At 42.5% G+C, this 18012-nt stretch overlaps 1 protein-coding gene across 3 annotated transcripts in view; it reads right to left on the bottom strand.

Moving 5' to 3' along the window:
* Window positions 1-18012, bottom strand: part of flrt2 (fibronectin leucine rich transmembrane protein 2) — a 115934-nt gene that overhangs the window by 32657 nt on the left and 65265 nt on the right. For 2 of the 3 annotated variants that reach the window (XM_058613354.1, XM_058613352.1), the window contains exon 1: window positions 14130-14801. The exons of the other annotated variant lie outside the window; for it this stretch is intronic. The gene's annotated coding sequence lies outside the window, so the exon portion shown is untranslated. Of the gene's footprint in view, window positions 1-14129; window positions 14802-18012 lie in introns of those variants that run through there. 3 annotated transcript variants of the gene reach the window in all.

The following is an 18012-nucleotide window of genomic DNA, read 5'->3' as shown; positions in this document are numbered from 1 at the left end:
CTCCCCATTGGGGCCTTCTTGTCTTCTCATATTACATCCGTGAATGCAGAAACAGGTCCAGTGCAATGCAAAAGCAGAGCAGCGAAATTTACTGCAAATGTCACGGATTATTACTTCAGCATGAATTAAACCATACAAGCTTTGGAGGGTACAATAATCCCACTTTGGACGACATGTGCGATGGTGTCAGTGGAACTGAAGAAGCAGAAAAGTTTGAGAGATTAAGGGAAAAAGGTCAGTCCCAAAATCCATTTCCTTGAACCTGCATCAATTTGTAGCCTGGTCACACTTCCAGGCTTTCCTCTGTCATCACGGGGGCGGTGGGAGTAAAGTGGCTCCACGGGGCCAGAAACCTCATCCATGTGTCCCTGAGTGGGTGTTGTTGTATTAGGATGCAAGGAAAAATAAGGAGCAGTTGACCTCTATTGTCTCTGGGTTTGGCCACGTTTCCCTGTGACAGTCACGGGCCCGAGCTAAACTCCATTTCCTTTAGCACGTCAGCGTGTCAGGAACAAATCATAACAGCGCACACACACAGACACATGATGTCACTGCATCATGGGTTCATCACCCCCATCAGGGATGTTGTGGTTCATCCTTTCAGGATACGAGTCAACGCACAAACACACACACAACCAGACAGCTGTTATTCCTGTTCCTCATCTGGACACAGTATGAAGACGTGTAATATACGTCTCAGGCCACACCCCCCCCTAAACATACTCGCTCCTCGTGACATTTAACCAAAGCTAAACAAATTCCACTCGTGAGCGCATTTTCAGCACTCGTGAAGACAACAAGTGCAACATGATACACAGAATAATCACAATATAAAAAGTCCCCTGATAATTCATACTAGGAGGATGGACGCGGCAGGGAAAACATGGCCGCTCATAGAGTGGCTGGTTATATTGGTGCCTGTAAATGAGGCCATTTTGTCGTGAGTAATGATGCGGCTTTACGCAGTTTACTCGTTAATTTAAAAGTGTGTGTGTGTACTGTGAAAGTAGGGTGGTTTATACCTCGTCTGCACTCGGGTTTTTAAAGAAATGTCCTCACTAAACTGCTGTTACTTTTACACGTCTGGGTCCATTTATGTGAGCAGTCCCTGTTGTGTCATTTCCCTCCTGCCTTAGCAATATTCCAGCGGCTCGCTCGCTGCCTTGCTCTCTCGCCGCCGTACCGACATCTCTCTCTCCCCCCCCCCACCCCCCGACGCCACACGGTCAGACGGGCAGATATGCGGCATGTTTCAGAATGGAAAATTGATTATAAATAGATGATGTGCGAGATCCACGGTAATGATGGCGGAGAGTGCTCTGTCCCCACAGCAAAATGTCACCACGAGCTATCAGCTGGCCCGCTGCGGTGCTTTGATGCTGCCCGGTGCATATTCTTATGCTTTGACGTTGGTAAGCCTATATGCCTCCAGAGAGCTCTCCTGGGGGTCAACTAATGGGACGACTGCCATCCTCCCTCTTTGCTTTGGAAAAAGGGCCTTTCCTATTCTCCTTTCTCTGCCTCTCTCTCTCTGTTCTCTTTCCTGTGGACTTGGTTTCAATAACTCGAACACAAACCCAGATGGGGGACGAGTCACAGCTCCGGCCATAGACAGGGATGGAGAAAGGCAGTTTAAATAACCAGCCTGCACATTCAGAGCCAACACAAACTGAATCAAGACGTGGAATCTTCCAATTTGCCTGTAATAAATTGCAGTAGGAAGCAATTGCATCGCTGAGGTGCTGAGGGCTTTGAAATGGAAACCCATGCGGGGACAGTCGCACGCTCTCAAAGAGAACAGCGCCATATAGTTTTCCTTTTCGAGTCGTTGAAGAAATGGAAACAACTCTCCCGCGCGCACACACACACACACACACACACACACACACACTCTCAAGGCCACAGAAAGAGTTTGTCAGGCTCAGCACGAAAGCCAGCAGATATGCCTCTACGTTAACATGTCAAGTTGCTACCGCGGCTCGCATATTCTCTCACAATAATAATAACAAAAAAAAAAAAAAGGAATGCAATTCACAACAACAACAACATCCGCAGCAGCAGTGGCAGCATCTTGACTGGCAATTATGGAAGCAACAAAACTGCTTTCACAGAGAAATACGCAACACTACCTGCAGTAAAACACAGACGGGAGAAGAAGCGTGTACAATGACAAAACACACAAATACACAGATACACATGCGCATATGTGCTTTCAGCTAAATGACCCGGGTCAGTTGATGTAGTAACACAACAGCTCGGCTCGTTTTCTGCCGCATTAGTGTCCAGCTGAGTGGCAGTCAACTCTGTTTTCCCTGACTGCAGGTGGCACCAGTGACATGCATTAGTCTCCCTGTGCCCCCGTAACAGAGGAGCAAATGTGAGCTCCCCAGAGTGTCCGCAGCGCACACGTAACTGGATAAAGGCTGTCAGAGGGCCCCATCGGAGCCACAAGTGGAAACGCAGGCTGAATCTAACAGGCGTCAGCCCACAGCCATGTAGACTGTATCAAAACAAGGGCTCTGAATGCTGACTTTCTCTATTTATTTTTTTTTGCAGGTAATTTGGTCTCGGCTGAGCCAAACGCGTGTTATTCTGTTGCATTCCCTCACGTTCCCGATTCTGCGCTCCATCCTGCTCTGGTTGTGCGCATTTTATACGAGGAAATGTATTTGCTGACCTTACAAATTACACTGGGTTACAAAGCTGAACTGAAATTAATAATATTGCCGGCGACACCTTGTTCTTCTTCATCAGGAAAGTGCTAATAACGGCTCGTTTGGGGAAAAAAAGAGGCAGACAAAGAGAACGAGATTGGCAGAGTCTTGTTTGCTCGCTGAGTGTGGCGGTATCGGATAACGGCATGTGTGTTTTATTGGGTGATGGAAAAATAAAGAACAGCAAAGCAACTTGTGTGTGGGGTAAGACAGACACATGGTCTAAAAGCCTCAATTTATCCCTGAGTCATGTTTCACCGGGGCTGCAGTGTCAGGTTGGACCCTAATCTCCTCCAGATGCCCTCACAGGAAAACAACATCCCTGCCTGCACCACCACAGACCCAGAGCAGAGCACTGAACCCTGGTAATGGGATTGATTTACCATCTCTGTAATAGCTGTTTTGACGCCGCATCTATGAATTTACTCATGTATCTTCTCCGTTTGGTTTCCTCTGTGCACACTCGCTAAGTCCCGATCAAAACACGAGGCTATCTGCTTCCACTCATCAGCTCCCCGTGTGTGCGCCTGGCCGCTCCTGTAGGACGGGAAGAACAAGGGAAATATATGCATAACCCTCTGCTGACATGCAGTCTCGTTTGATGTGGGATTCTCAAACAGATGCCCGCTCTCTCCAAGGTTATTGGAGAATTTACAGCCAACGCATGCCTGTCTCCCCGGCTCCTTAATATAAACACACACTCGCCATCATTGCAAAAAAAAAGCTCACTCTGTTTTAGAAACAGAGCTTCACATTTTCCCGTATAATTCGTCAAATAAATACAACCTGAGTTCAAATCTGAAATGGTGTCAGGGAGCGATCAGCACTTTCCATTAAGATTAATAACATTTTCATTCAGCTTTTTTATTCATAAAATGTCTCAAGTGAGATTTGCCTCTTTTATGCAGAGACAAAAAACAACATTTTAAGAGGCTAAAATCCATTCTTAACAGAAAGAAATTCTAAATATTTTTCTGAAAGGAGGCGGGGGAAAAGCTAACATACAAAATCTGACACTGAAACCAAGGCTTATTCGAGATAGCAGTCATTTTGAATAGTATAAAAAAACAACACAAGGACACACAAGTCAACAATGGTGTAAATAAAGAATTAAGAATTACGGAGGAAGGAGATCATTTTTTTAAAAATTGTGATTAAAGTTATAATTTAGGTGGTCAAGGAGTCTGAAATTTACTTTGGTGAATTCTAAAAAGCCTAAAAAAAAGCACAAATTTAAAAGTGTCGCACCGAACGACGTCACCGAACTCAACAAAACTGAGTGTCAGAAAATATCAAGCTCATCCAAAGCTAAACAACTAACTCAATTAAAGACACCCTTCAACGAAAATCAGATGTTTGACCCTGTTAACGTGACCATATGGTGTTTTTATATGATACAAATTATAGGGGGGGGGGCGCACAGTCAACACCATGACGCAGTCTTTCCAAATTGAAGCGGCAGTGAAGACGGACTCAAAAATGGATTCAGACATGTCACATGGTTCCGGAGACTGTCCTGTCAACAGCAGAGTTGGACACCCTGCATTGTTTCCCCATGGCATTACAACGGGTGTCAGAAAAGAAAAGAAGCCAATAAGTGGTGATTTGCCACAACAACGCAGTAATAATTGCTAAATATAGTCGTCAAACCGAAGGCTCTAATGTTGGAGACGGAAATTCAGAAACAAGGACTTACATCTCCCCGGGAGTCGGTATATAAGCGATGCTGCTATTTTAACACTTGCAGTTGCATAGTGAAGAGCAGAAAGCAGAAAAAAAGCAGAGGGGTGTGTGTGTGTGTGTGTGTGTGTGTGTTTGATGAGCAGGTGAGGAGCTGCAGACGAGGAGCTAAGGGGTGATACGAGAGAGAGAGAGAGAGAGAGAGAGAGAGAGAGAGACGGGGCTAATTTACATACCCATGGCTCAGCAAATACTAAGTAAGGCAAAGTCATAGAGTTACATTAAAGTAACTCGGAGACAAGTTTGGGAGTTGAATCATAGTAAGGAGAGACATCTCCGGCAGTTGTTACAGCTCTGGTTGATTGATACCTTAAATTAGCACTGTCCAAATATGACATCTGTGTGTGTGTGTGTGTGTGTGTGTGTACAAAGCTGCTACAGAGACTGACAGAACACTAGCTCACCACTGTGATGAATTACATGGGCTTGGATGTTCAAGAGGGGGGATGTATCTGTCCTTGTTAAAGTGTAAACACACATCAGAAGGATTTACAAGCCGATTGCATCCCTGGAGTTGAGTCAAACTTGTAAACAGTGAGGAGAGGAGGAGACAGAGGCGGCAGAACAGGGAGAGATAAGCGGGACCTGAAGTATCTAGGCCAGTCCAACAGAGGTGTGGTCAGGGACGGACGGCGCGGCTCTCGCTTGGGGCCAGGTCTCCGAGAAGGTCATGTGAAAGTGGAATGTGGCTGAGCTGGATGTTTGCCAGAGGCTGTGTTCAGTCAAGAAAGCTTATTTTTCCTATGAGGAAGTGAACACTGTACACCACCTGGCAGAGATTATTCCTCTGTGTTTCTGTACCGTACAGTTTATTTGAATAATGGGTTTTGTGAAATGTGACAATATTGTTCCACGGTCCAGAGAGCCCATAGGTTTGATTCTATTTATTCTTTTGATGATGTATTGTTTTGACAAAACTCAGCAGACACAATGAGAGGTGCTGGGGCTGTTGCATGCTGCATTACCGGACAAACAATTATCTCGCAATTACCGCGAGGCTTTTGAGATGGAGGCGAATGCATCACTCAGCAGGCGGCTGACAGGATGAGCCAACTCAGCAAGTGACATGCAAAATAGGGAAATAATGGCGCAGAAGTGCCAGGAGTGAGAGGCGGCGGCGCAGACATACAATAAACAAGGAGAAGAAGGCAACGCACACTGAAGATAGGGGGGAAAACAATTTGTGTAGACAGGTGAAAGAAACTTTCACAAACAAAAAGACACATATCCAAAGAGAAGTCAACACGCACACTGAGTTTTTCACGCTCTCCAGTGAGAGCTGTCAAAGCCCGAACTTCAACTGAGTGTGTCTGAGTGAAGGCAGGACGGGCAGAGAAGCCTCAGCCTGGAAAAAAGCATGCTTACCACACTTCTTTACCGAGAGTGAATCATGTGTCAGTTGTTATTAAAGCCGTACATAGGAACAGAATGATTAAATTTGCTCCCATATGAGTGCATTATTTCATTTCGTGATATTATGCTGTGGGTTTCACGGCAAGGTATGAAATTGTAATAAAGAAAAAAAAAGTTTGAGATGAGCAATCCGTGAGTTGCAAAAACGTCTCTGTGGTGTTTAGTTTGGAAGGGGAGCTGGTGTGTTGCTTTGAGTAGACCTTTGATTCGGCTCGTATCTTTTAGTCATAAGTTTGGGTATTGCTGCAACAAAAGTGAGGGATGATGTCACAACGTCTGGTGAGAGAAACAGACGAGAGGAGAGAGAAGGAAAGTGTGCAAACAGAGACACCGAGGGGGAAACAGAGAATATTGGTAAAGGCAGGCGCTCGGGCTCAGACTGGCAGCCTAAATCAGACTTTTGGCGTATCCAGATTGGAATCAGATTGCTTTTATCAAGTGTGGATGGCAACAAATACATAAAAGTCGTACCGTAGGTGGTTTGAAATCTGACTCAAATTAAATTTTAAACGACTTAGCCGTAAAGCCACTCAAATCAGATTGCAAACTGTCCTTTGCGTCACTCGCGAGGCGTAACGCGGAACACATGACGGTGATATCACATCTGGCAAAACGAGTGGCACACAGCCGTGTGAGACGAGCGCCAGTGTTTAAGTTAATGCACCTGTACCAACAATGTCATGAAGGCCCTGAAGTTAAAATCCGGCTTACAGAAAGTATCAGTGAACTGTTTTATCAGTTAAACATGAGCGTCAAAGTTACAGTAATTGTTCTGAATTCTTTTTTTTTTTTTTAAATAGTATTAAGTTACATGCATTGATGTTTAAGTTGAATTTTTCTCTTCACAAACTAAAGTCTGTGGTATACTTCCGTGCACATGCGCCACAATCAAATGTGCGAACGGGGAAGCTACCTTTGAGTGCTCATCATTGTGTCGGCGTTTTCAGTACTTGCTGACAGAGCCATGCATTTTGTAATAAGCGTAGGCCATTATGGTCTGGGAAGCACAAATGCAATCTTTTTCTACCACAGCGATCGAAACACACTCTCTCACATCTTCCACCTCTGCTGACAAGCCTGCACGTCCTTCCCCAGCGTCTGTGCTATCTGTACTCCCGGAGGGACGAGTCGTACAGATATACCACGGCCTTTAGGGGTCACGCTGCTCCTCTTACTTATATTTGAACTAAATCATTGTTTTTATGAAAGCACTTTGCAGCATCTGCTCTTGAGGACTGTTCTTGTGGATGTACTGCACTTACTTACTTGCACACAGACTTGTTGACCTATGCTGTGTGAAACGGTTGAAGGCTCCAAACATTCAGCAGTTGTTTTAATTAATATACCTTAAGTGATGACAATGTGTGGGAGTGGATGATACATTTTGTTCTATTATTATTATTCATATAATAGAACGTAACTCATAAAGGTAACATATTATTTAATCGCGTATTATGAGCCACACATTGACTTCCTGACTATTCTTTCTTTTTTTTTTTTGCTTCACCAGTTGAAACATTTTCACTTAATGAAGTCATCCAAACAGACGAAAGTGGAAAACGCTCTTTGGTGAAACTGCCAGCAGCTGACAGACATGTCTAACATGACAATCATGACTCAATCTTTACACTGCTCTTGTAAACAGGAGTTACATCCCAAGTGGTTGTGATCGTAATCTGAAATGCAACTATATCCGTCAAATATAGGCAGCAGAGTAAGAAGGACAGTGCATCCCTGAGGAAATACCCTCGAGAAGCAGGAAAAATAAGAAGCAGAAAATACTCGAGAAAAATACTTGTGCGTGAAGAGTGCACCGTGAGACTTTCTTTGTAATTATTTTCCACCACTGCTGTAACATGAACTCATATATGAACTTTCTTCTGCAGTCTCTGCAGTGCCATTACTGGGTAATGCTCGGCTTTTATTAATAGTGATACTAAAACAGATATTAAACCTTTAACATTAAACGTTGCTACACATTCTGTCATGATTGGTGTTTCATTAAGCCTAAGTCTGCTCCTGTATCAACATCAGAGATGAGGGACTGCACTGATGCTGCACTGATGCTGCTGCAGGTTTTGTCAGAAACCTGATTTGTTCTGCGCATATGCGGAATATGCATATACTTCCTGTGCAAACAATTCATGTTAAGTTCAGTGATTGTTAAATAATAAAATGTTATATTATGTTTCCAATATTTTTTCTGTTATTTTTAGAAAATGAATACCGGTCAGAGGTGGGTAGTCACGCGCTCAGTTACTCCGTTACATATACCTGAGTAAATTGTGGATACTTTGTAATTTTAGGAGTAGTTTTATTGCAACGTACTTTTACTTTTACTTGAGTATATATTTGAAGAAAGAATGGTACTTTTACGCTGTTCCATTTGACTAAGTGACGGTCGTTCATTTATTTTTTAATATCTTTTTTTTATTACATACGCAATCTATTTCTCTCCCTGTCCGCTATGGCTGACAAAATCTTGCCAATCAAATTCAGCCAGTTGAGTCACATATTATTATCTTACATAACAGTATTTTTACTTGAGTCATTTTTTTGGCGACTCTACCCACCTACTCTATTTTACATTTTCTCATTATTGTAAAATAAAATACACGTTTAATCTTATCGATACGTTTTATCTAATGCAAGTTTTAATGTTATCTTTGGTTTTAGGCGCGTAACTGATACTGTGCACCTATACTGGGCAGCTAAGAGCAAAAGAGACGAGGTGGATCCATGCGGGAAGCAGTTACCAGCTGTCCAGACTATAATTTCTTCATACACCACAGTCATTGTGTCAATCTTGCATAGCACTACTTTCTTGTCAACCTGGCTATCAAAATATGAGCCACGGGTAACAGCATGGCAACAGAAATCGCTTACAGTCGTTATTCTTATAAAAGTTTACGTCACTCCACAACTATCGTAATACAAACAGGAAGTAGTCACACTTCACATGTGCAGACATTTTGGGTACAGATTAAACATGCTACGCTACTAACGACTGTTGCTGGTTTTACCCGTTTACTCACATTCACACCAAAGTTTCAAACTTTCAAGCACCTTTTTCAAGCCATTTTAGTTGGAGAGTCAACAAAGCAGCTTTGAATAATGAAAGCGGGGAAACAGATAGAGAACTGTTTTATTATTATCATTATAATTTTCTTACCGTTTCTACACATTTCTGCACTGCTAAAACTATGAGGAACCAGTACACATTTAAAACTGGTTCCACATACAAATCCCTAGCCATTATTGCTGTGGTCTAAAAGTGTAAAAAACATTAGCCTACAGCTTTGTTCTTCATCCAGGCCCAGCTTTTGTGGCAATGCCCTGCCAAATGCTTCGTATTAAAAATCAAATGATCCTGCTGTATTTACTTTTATGTATCCCAGGGCTTTAGTTTCCATACATAAAATAGTGACTTTTCTAAGCCTATATCCTAAAGAACCTTAACCCCATAATGTGTATGAAAGTCTGATAGTCTGACACTCCAATCAAAAGGAGATAAACATGGCCAGTTTTAATCTAATTTTGGTTTTACTCTTGTAATTTAACGAGTGTCAGTGCAGCGGTTTAATTACCAAAGACAAATCTAGCTTCACATTACCTGAAGACTAAATCCAACATCGCTCGTAAACGACAGCAATGATTTCCGTCTTTGAGCGAGGAATTGAGTTTTTAGAAGGTGTGAGCATAAAGTGAACGATAAGAATGGCAGGGTGAGGGTCAGGGGTGACATTTGAAGTGGTGGAGTCCAAACTGCATCACGAGCAGGAAAAGTTCAGTGTGGTTAGAGCAGAAAATCAAGGAGCGGGGCTCTGTGTGTGTTGTGTGCTGGATGCCTGCTGGCAGCCGCGCTCTCTGGCATTTGCAGATGCTTTTTTGGCTGCTTTCAGTCGGCTCCAAAGCAAACACCAACGGCCCTGCTTACAGGCCATAAAACTTGTGCGTCAGCCTCCTCGATCATACACAGCCCTGCTCGCAACACAACGCCAGGAAGGTGTTTACATTTCCTTATGAAGCGGATACAAAATAATTATGTGATTTCAAAAATACACAATTCTATTCTTAACATGTTTTTAGAGGTCACACTAACAATTGGATTCTTCTCACCTCTTGCACAAAACAAGCCGTAAACTGGAATGTTGCTGCAGCTTTTGTGCACATTTTTTTTCCATGGGAATGATAAATCATTTTTGGTCGAAGCATCTGGGTGTGTTTCTCGTAGCAGGTGTGAACAGACGTTGTAGAGTTGGTACGGATTAGAAACACATCACTGGTAGACCACGGATTTAAAGCAGGGCATATCTCCAAATATAGCACATACACTATGTCCCTTATAACATAAAAAATGATTCCTCAACATCACAAACACGCCAAGCTGGCTCATGCAGTCCGATGTATGTCCAGAACAAAATAGTTTTCATTATTAAATCTCACTAATGTGCAGGCAGCCAACAGGAAATCAGTCATCCTGCAGATATTTCATACATGTATGCGTCGCTGCTCTGCCTGGTTCAGGACTGCAGTGCTAATACTGTGTGGGTCCAAAAGTGTAGACGCACAAAGAAGCCCGCAAGGCTTTTTTTTGGCATATGAGCACACGTCATGTGAATGACTACAGATTTGTCTTTAAACACTGCATCCTGTTCTCTTAAATTCAAACACGGTGTTGGCAAACTCGAAGCAACTCCTAATCTTAAAAAAGAATCTGCACTTTAGATTTTGGGATCCTGACGTGGTTTAAAAATAAAGCATGTACCGAACAAACTGCCTGTGTAGAACATTAAACATTACAAATCATCTCTGGTGCGGCCCACACAGCTAATGCACAGCTAATGTTGACACGCTGCATGTTTTTCATTACTCGCACGTCAAAGCGCTCTTTACTTTAATCCGTCCCGATCACATACCAGTGTTATAATGCAATTTGGAATATACAGTGTTGCAGCGCCTGTTCAATGAGAGCACTCGGGCCAAATTTAAATGGCCACTTTGTACGTTTATAGGGTTTCCTTATCCCTGAGTATTTTGTATTGCAGTCCCTCTCTCAGGAGATTGTTAGGGGAGTAATCAAAGCTGTGATTTCCCTTTTATGCTTTTTATGCCCTGTAAAGAACACTGGCCGATAAATTTGGATTTACCGTAACAGTGCGAGCGCCAGCCAGAAAACAAGAGGGCTGGAAGCTGAAATATGGCGAAAGCTGCGGTCGAGCGTTCCAGGTCAAGGTTGTGCTTTTGAATCCTTTTTTAAACACTGCCACGCTCGTCTCTCTGTCTCTCTGTATGACAGATGCTTCATAAACAGGGCACCAATTGTCACGAGTGGAAGATTATGAGCGTTTGATGAAAACAACTATTGGCGGGATTGATCACGGCTCACAGAAGGTTCTGTTCGACCTCCAGAAAAGTGAGACGCTTGTAGTGAGGTCACTGCAGCAGCTTAATGTTTTCTTTACACTGGTTCTCATGTTATTCTATTTCACATGTCTCAGTCATTGACTCTAATCTAATGATTGGACCTCAAGTGTCCAGGTATTACCCTCAGAATATATACATTTACAACATTCTTTCTACACTATTGAGTTATGTGTTTACTTTAACGGCAGCACTAAGAATTCAAGACCCGCTGGCAGACATACAGATGTATACATATAGGGCCGTTTCTTTGTGGACACTTAACTCCAATTAACCTTCATTCTCCAATTTGCCCGTAATCACATTATCCGCTGGTATTTGACTCTATTTTTCTTTCATCCGCGAGAGGCCTTGTCCTCCCGCTACATGCCCAGACAACGGTGCAACGGTGCACAGACAAGGTTCTCCTTGTCTCCCAGTTGGCCCCAGAACCAGCCCGTGGTCTGACTCTCCGCCTCTTTCCCCCTGCAACCCCTGGGCTCTCTCTCTCAGAGCTCTCCTCACGCTCTCTCCTTTTTGCTCCCTCGCTGCAAAACTGAGCGCTGCCCCCGGGCCATGTCCACCGCCAGACAACGTGTGATTCATGCCTGCAGTTAGCTACTGCGGTCAGCTGACTGTGTAGTACAATGGGACTCAGCTTGTCGAGGACTGATTCAATATCCTGCCAGGAAGCTGATCAATTCTATTGTACAGTCAGTAACGCTGAAGGAGAAAGTAAATTAAGAGAACAGTCTGGTAATTAGGAAATTTACCAAAAAGGGAACCCAGCAGAGTTAAGAGATCCTAACTTTTAACCCACATACTAATGTGTGCGCGTGCTGTACTGTATATAGAGTCATCCTTGTTGCCAAAATAATGTCAGATATTTTTTTAATTCCAGCGTTTAAACTCTCTCTTTCCACCTGCACTGTACAAAAACACATTCCAGCTGTCAAATCCAGCTCCTTCATGTCCTTCTATATAAAACCATTTTGACTACCTGCCTGTCGCCCAAAGCAATTATGGGTGAAAGAGTTTACTTTCAGCACTTGAACCCCGCGCGCTCCAGTGGCTGCATGTTGTGCTGTCACCTACGTTGACACGTTAGTGACATATTTTCTGAACTGATGCATGAATCATGATGCATGGCGTTTGGATGATTTGGAAAAGGTCACCTCAAACTGGCACATGCCCTTAGCCTACACTTAAGGTTTTGTAAGGAAAACTATGACATCATGGTGTAAAAAAAAAAAAAAAGTGAGTTCAAATTCAATTTAGCACTTTCCCAGTAATTGGTCAATTACTCCTTAAATGTATGAATATATCATATGGAGTATTAAAGCTCAAAGCCAAGCGTTAAGCCTTAAAAATGTCTATTAAACTGATTTAAAACGGAAAACAGGTGTCATTATATTGAAAACTGTGAAACTAGCTCAACTGCTTTACCTTTTAACTATTTATCCTTTGAGTAATGTTTTAATATAATGCAGAGACTGTGGCGAACGTGCTGTTCTACCTTCATAAATAGTACTTTGGTTTATCAGTATATTAACCGTGATGCTACTTGTTGCTATGGAGGTGGAGCAACCGTTAGTGGGAAAAGCTTGTTAGCAGGGGAAATGTTTGACGACAGAAAAGCTTTTAAAATGGCAAACACTTGTAATTCTTCCATGTGGTTTCGTTTAAGGCGCACTTAAAAAAAAAATATCACAAAATAAACATGAAATTATGACGATGATGACACAGCTCCTTGTGGCTCTGTATATGTCGACTAATATGGATAATTTTTTTTTAGGAATTGAATTGAATGCGGTGAAATTATGAAGATAATGAAACATGAGAGGTCATGTGTGGATGTCGCTGAGTTGTGTGCTGTTATTCTCTGTTTCCTCATTAATCACAGTGTCAGTGGTGGTGTGGGACATGGTGTGCTGGCGAAGTACAACCGGTGAATAAAACAGCTTCTTTAAAGGGAGTACACTCAAGGCAGCTTTCTCTGGCATAATGACAATAAGACCAAAAAGTTTTTCATCACTGAGATGTCATTATTTCCCAAGAAAGTGTGTTGTGTTTACCTGAGAGGAACAATGAGCACTTCACACCCATTTAAATAATGAGACCATTGCAAGAGATAATTGTTAGAGCTTCACCTCAGACACTCGGAGTTATTGCCACAAAACACTCACAATTATTTTAAATTACTTTCTGCAAGGAAGAGAAGAGCAGGTGGCAGATTTAAGAATGTAAAACTGGCCCTTTCGCAGTTCTGAATATTTAAAATAACCCCCAGAGAGAGGATGTGATTGTACGATTTTATGATGCTTAAAAATGTGTACTCAACCTTTTATTTAGCGTCTCCTGCAGGGCAGCCATTAAAATAATCAGCCCCGCTTAACACTTTGCTTCCGAGGGATTTGTCACCCCAGAGGTTGACAAGACAAGAGCACGAGGTCAGTGAACTACAGGCAGCGAACTAGAAGGAAACATGGCATGCATGAATAATTCACGACTGAAAGGTTTATCTAATGGCACTGTTAAAACTTTTAAAAGTGCATCTTCGCTTTCAGCCGGTGACGCTCTCGGCTAAAAAGCTTCTCTCTCAAACTCGGCGGAGTCATCCTCCAAACTCAGCAGGAGCGAGACGCTGATTGGTTTAATTATGTTTGCGGTGATTAAGCGTCTTAATGGTGCTCATCACAATATGAGACATGAATCACAATGATCCTGAGAAGTGACATCAGGGGTTCTTTTTCCTGACTATTTCTTTAGCACAGAGACATACAGTGTTTGTAGAACACACACACACACACACACACACACACACACGTACTGAAGGACAGTTTAAAGAGGGACACTTACCATCTTTGGACACTTGGTGGTCATGGCAGGATCGCGGGAGAACAGAGACACAGGGAGAGCGGAGAGCACAGCCTCACTGCATTACACTCACATCCCTGCCCGGCTCTCAGACCTGAGGACGAGACCATGGGGGCTCGTTAACTTGAAAGCGTGGATGGAGGTCGGCGGGCTTGCTAGAGTGTGTCAAGAGGAAACTGCAGGCACCAGCCAGCCAGGCCGCGGAGACACACACAAAAGCAGAGATAACTCAAAAGACGCCAGCAGTTTCTTCTTCTTCTTCCTCTTCCTCCTCGCGTTCTCTGGTGTAACTCAACCCTTTCGGAGCCTCAGCGAGCAGACGCAATAGAACCAGTTCCAGACCTGTCCTGCACCAGCGGCTGCCTCTCCCCCTTCTGTCTGCGTTTTCTCTTCTCTCACAGTTTTTTGGTATCATTTAACTCTTGATTCCGTGGCCTGGCGATGAGCTCACCGGGAGCTCAGGTTTCAGCTCCCTTACTGGAATGTGAGGCCAGCCGCACAGAGAGGCAGAGGTGCCGGGGAGGTCAAAGGCTACTGGGGTAGTGTAGAGGAATGGAGAAGAGAGCACTGTCTGCCATCTGGGGGAGTTGGACTGGAGGGATATCTGAGGGGCCTGGAGTGCCGAGAACAAAACAGGAGTTACAGGGGTCATGGGTTACGGATGTTGTGGGGCCAGACAACATCTGACAGCTCTGGAGGCTGTGGACTTGAGGACACTGAGTACATTTACACGCTCAAATACACACGCTCACACACACGGACAACCTTTCTTAAGTGCCAGATTTATTGCTCACTTAAAAAGCGTTATGTTTCCCTCCCTGCTGTTTTTTACATTTTAGCAATCTTGGCACTGCTAGGACATGAATTATGCAGTAGGGAAAAAAAACAAAAAACTAAAATAAACAAACTGATCGCAATCAGAGGAACATCTACTTTGATTTGCATATAAGGACTGTAGCAAAGTTCTTAAAAAATTATGATAAAACTGCATCTAAATAGAAAAAATATGCAGTTTAAAAATTTTACGTTGTACTAGTAAAGTGAGACAACCACAAAACAGGTTGGAGTTTGACTGAAAACATGAAAAAATGGCCTTCAGAAGTGAATTTGAATGATCTATCCATAGTTTTGATGGGATAAATACTTCTTATCTGCACTGCTGGTGTATACCATGGCTGCATTTCAAGAACTGGATAGAGTATCTCCCACAAGAGTCCTGGACCATGTTTTGGCAACAAAAATGTACTTTTAAACACATTTTAAGATGTGCATTATACAATAAATCACTGTTATCCAGCCAAAATTACTTTTTATTTTGAAAGTTAGATGCCGTTTTTTTGGAGGGGGTTTTCAGCCATGGTTAATTGAAAATGTGTCAAGTAAAAACAAAGCACTTCAGTATGGGAATCTGCATGTTTTTAATCACAGTCACAGGTCGGGTCGCGGGGCTTTTATTAACGGTACGGGTGGGGTGCGGTATTGGATTAGACATAATGACGGTTAACAGGTTACGCTATGGAGTTTCACTGATACGGGTGGGAAAAGGTTTTTTTAAAAAATTGGCCCGTGCAGGACTCTGCCTCCCACTCTGGCTTGCAGCCTAGTTTTTTGTTTTCTCTTTCTTTCAGTGGCCACTTGTGGTACTGCAACAGAAAATATTCATGCAGTCCAAAAAGCAATTTTCTCCATAGACCACAATAGCAAAAACAACTTAAACATATGCATTTATATATCTTGATATTCTACATTTTTATTTCACAGAGTTTAAGTTTTCATCACGGCTGTGTACAAGCCACGAGATGGAGTAACACAACTGTGCAAAGTCTATAGGCTGCAGAACCCAGAAATGAACCCAGAAATCTCAACCTTTTTCTGAAATACACACTGGGTGAGCGCTAACCCAGTTCTACTAATACATCCATGGCGTCGTGTCTGATAGTATTGATTGACAGAGCCCGAGGCAGAAAAATAACAGCCACAACATGAAGTTATGAAATGCAGCTTCAATAAAAACGTGTTAACGCTAAAAGCTTCTTCTTATTGTGTCGTGTCAATTTACAATAAAGAACCACTCACATGCTTTTAACCTGTTAGCCAACACTGTTTGCTGCTATTCACAAATCCACAAATCTTTGTCTGTAGAAGAACATTTTTATAATCACAAAGGAAACTCTTTAGTGCTACAATTAGCATTAGCTCTTTGATAATACAAGCCAAGCTAGCTGATTAGCATGCTAGGTAGGCTAGCAGCTGTGACAAGACAAAAAAGGGGGAAACTAAAGTTTGAAGAGCATTAAAAACTAGTGTTTTTGCCAAAATGTCAAATGTTAAAAATTATAAACTGATTTAAAACCTGAATTAAACATAAAAAAAACTTTTCAGAAAAGGCAAAAATTAAAAAAAATGAGAGTAGGAAGTTTAATTTTAAAGAGTGTTTTTGTTAAAAGTGTTTTAATTTCTTCATGGAAGTTACACTATCGTTTTACTTTACTTACTATATTCTATGCCACTCCGCACTTTTCTCGAACGCATGCCGACAAATTTCTCTGGGGTCATGTTTATTTTCTCTCATTTAAAGCAAATGTTGGTCAATCAATTTGTTTCGCTCTGAAGACGATTTGACGTCAAGTGAAATACACATCTTTAAATTTCACTGCTTCTAATTCAATACAAAAATCTTGTTGGTTCTCTGGAAGTGCTTTTGTTTACAATTTTTGAGAATGATGCATCATCCCTACATCAAAACCAGGACCAACGGCGACATCATTAAAATAATTGAATTCAGCTGAAACCAAAAGCCACTTCATTAATTCTTGTGTTGTACATCACAAACTGTATTCGTCAACGTCACCTCGGAAGGTGACTCAACATATTGCAGAGTAGATCCAAGGAAACTAGACGTCATAAATTTTGTAAAAGCAGGATTTATTTGCACGCTTTTTCTTTTAACTTTTGGATGTAAAAAAAACAAACAAAAAAAAACAGTTGATTGTACATGTTTACTGGCAGCGACTCAGAGAGTCTTAAACACGCCGTTAACCACTTTCATAGCGGCTATTTATTTGGTCGAATAGCTTACATCCAATGGAGGCTGTTGACAGTGTGGAAAATGATGGAAAAGAAAAGAAAAGAAAAGAAAGAAAAAGAAAAGGTTTCTGGAAGGAGGTTTGGCTATTTTCTGCATTCTGCATGTGCCCCATCACATAAGTGAATTGTTATATATTATGTAGTTTTTATGCCGTGTGTGAACACGTGTGAATCCTCACTTTTCTCTAATTTGAAGTGGACTTGTAGTTTTGGCCTCTGGATGTTTACTTTATTGTATAATGTGGAGCTGTAGCTTTACACGCTGCCACCTGTGGCGATGCAGCCGGAGTAAAGAAGGGTCTGAACTCTCTGATGTAAGACTTGATAACACGAGTCAATTGCGGATAGAAAAAAAAAAAAAAGAAGCACAGATGCACTTATGCTTTTACCTCTGCAGTGTGATTGAAATAAGTAATTGATTTGGCCTGGCATTTGTTTGTTTATTATTTTGCTAGTCGACTCCTAACTCCCCCCCCCCCCCCACCCCCTGCTTTTTTTTATTCTGTGGCCTTGGCTGGCTTGAAACCGCAGCTCTGCTGGCCCAGCGTTGATCCAGCCCCTGGGAATGTGTGGTCTTTATTAAGGGGAGGAAGTGTGCGAATGAGCACTGCAGGCCCAGCGTCTCAGGAATCTTGATCCTTTTTTCCCATGTGGCACTTTTCACAAGCAGAGCCAGCAAATCACTTAGACTGATAGCAGGGTTTCTGTAGGAGGCCCCGCTTCTTAGAGGAACGACGGTCGGAGGTGGAAGCTGCAGCACTCCCACCTCTTTCTCTCC

The sequence above is a fragment of the Solea solea genome, chromosome 17 (genome assembly GCF_958295425.1).
Source record: "Solea solea chromosome 17, fSolSol10.1, whole genome shotgun sequence".
Lineage (NCBI taxonomy): Eukaryota > Metazoa > Chordata > Actinopteri > Pleuronectiformes > Soleidae > Solea > Solea solea.
This window is presented reverse-complemented; position numbering and strand designations above follow the sequence as displayed.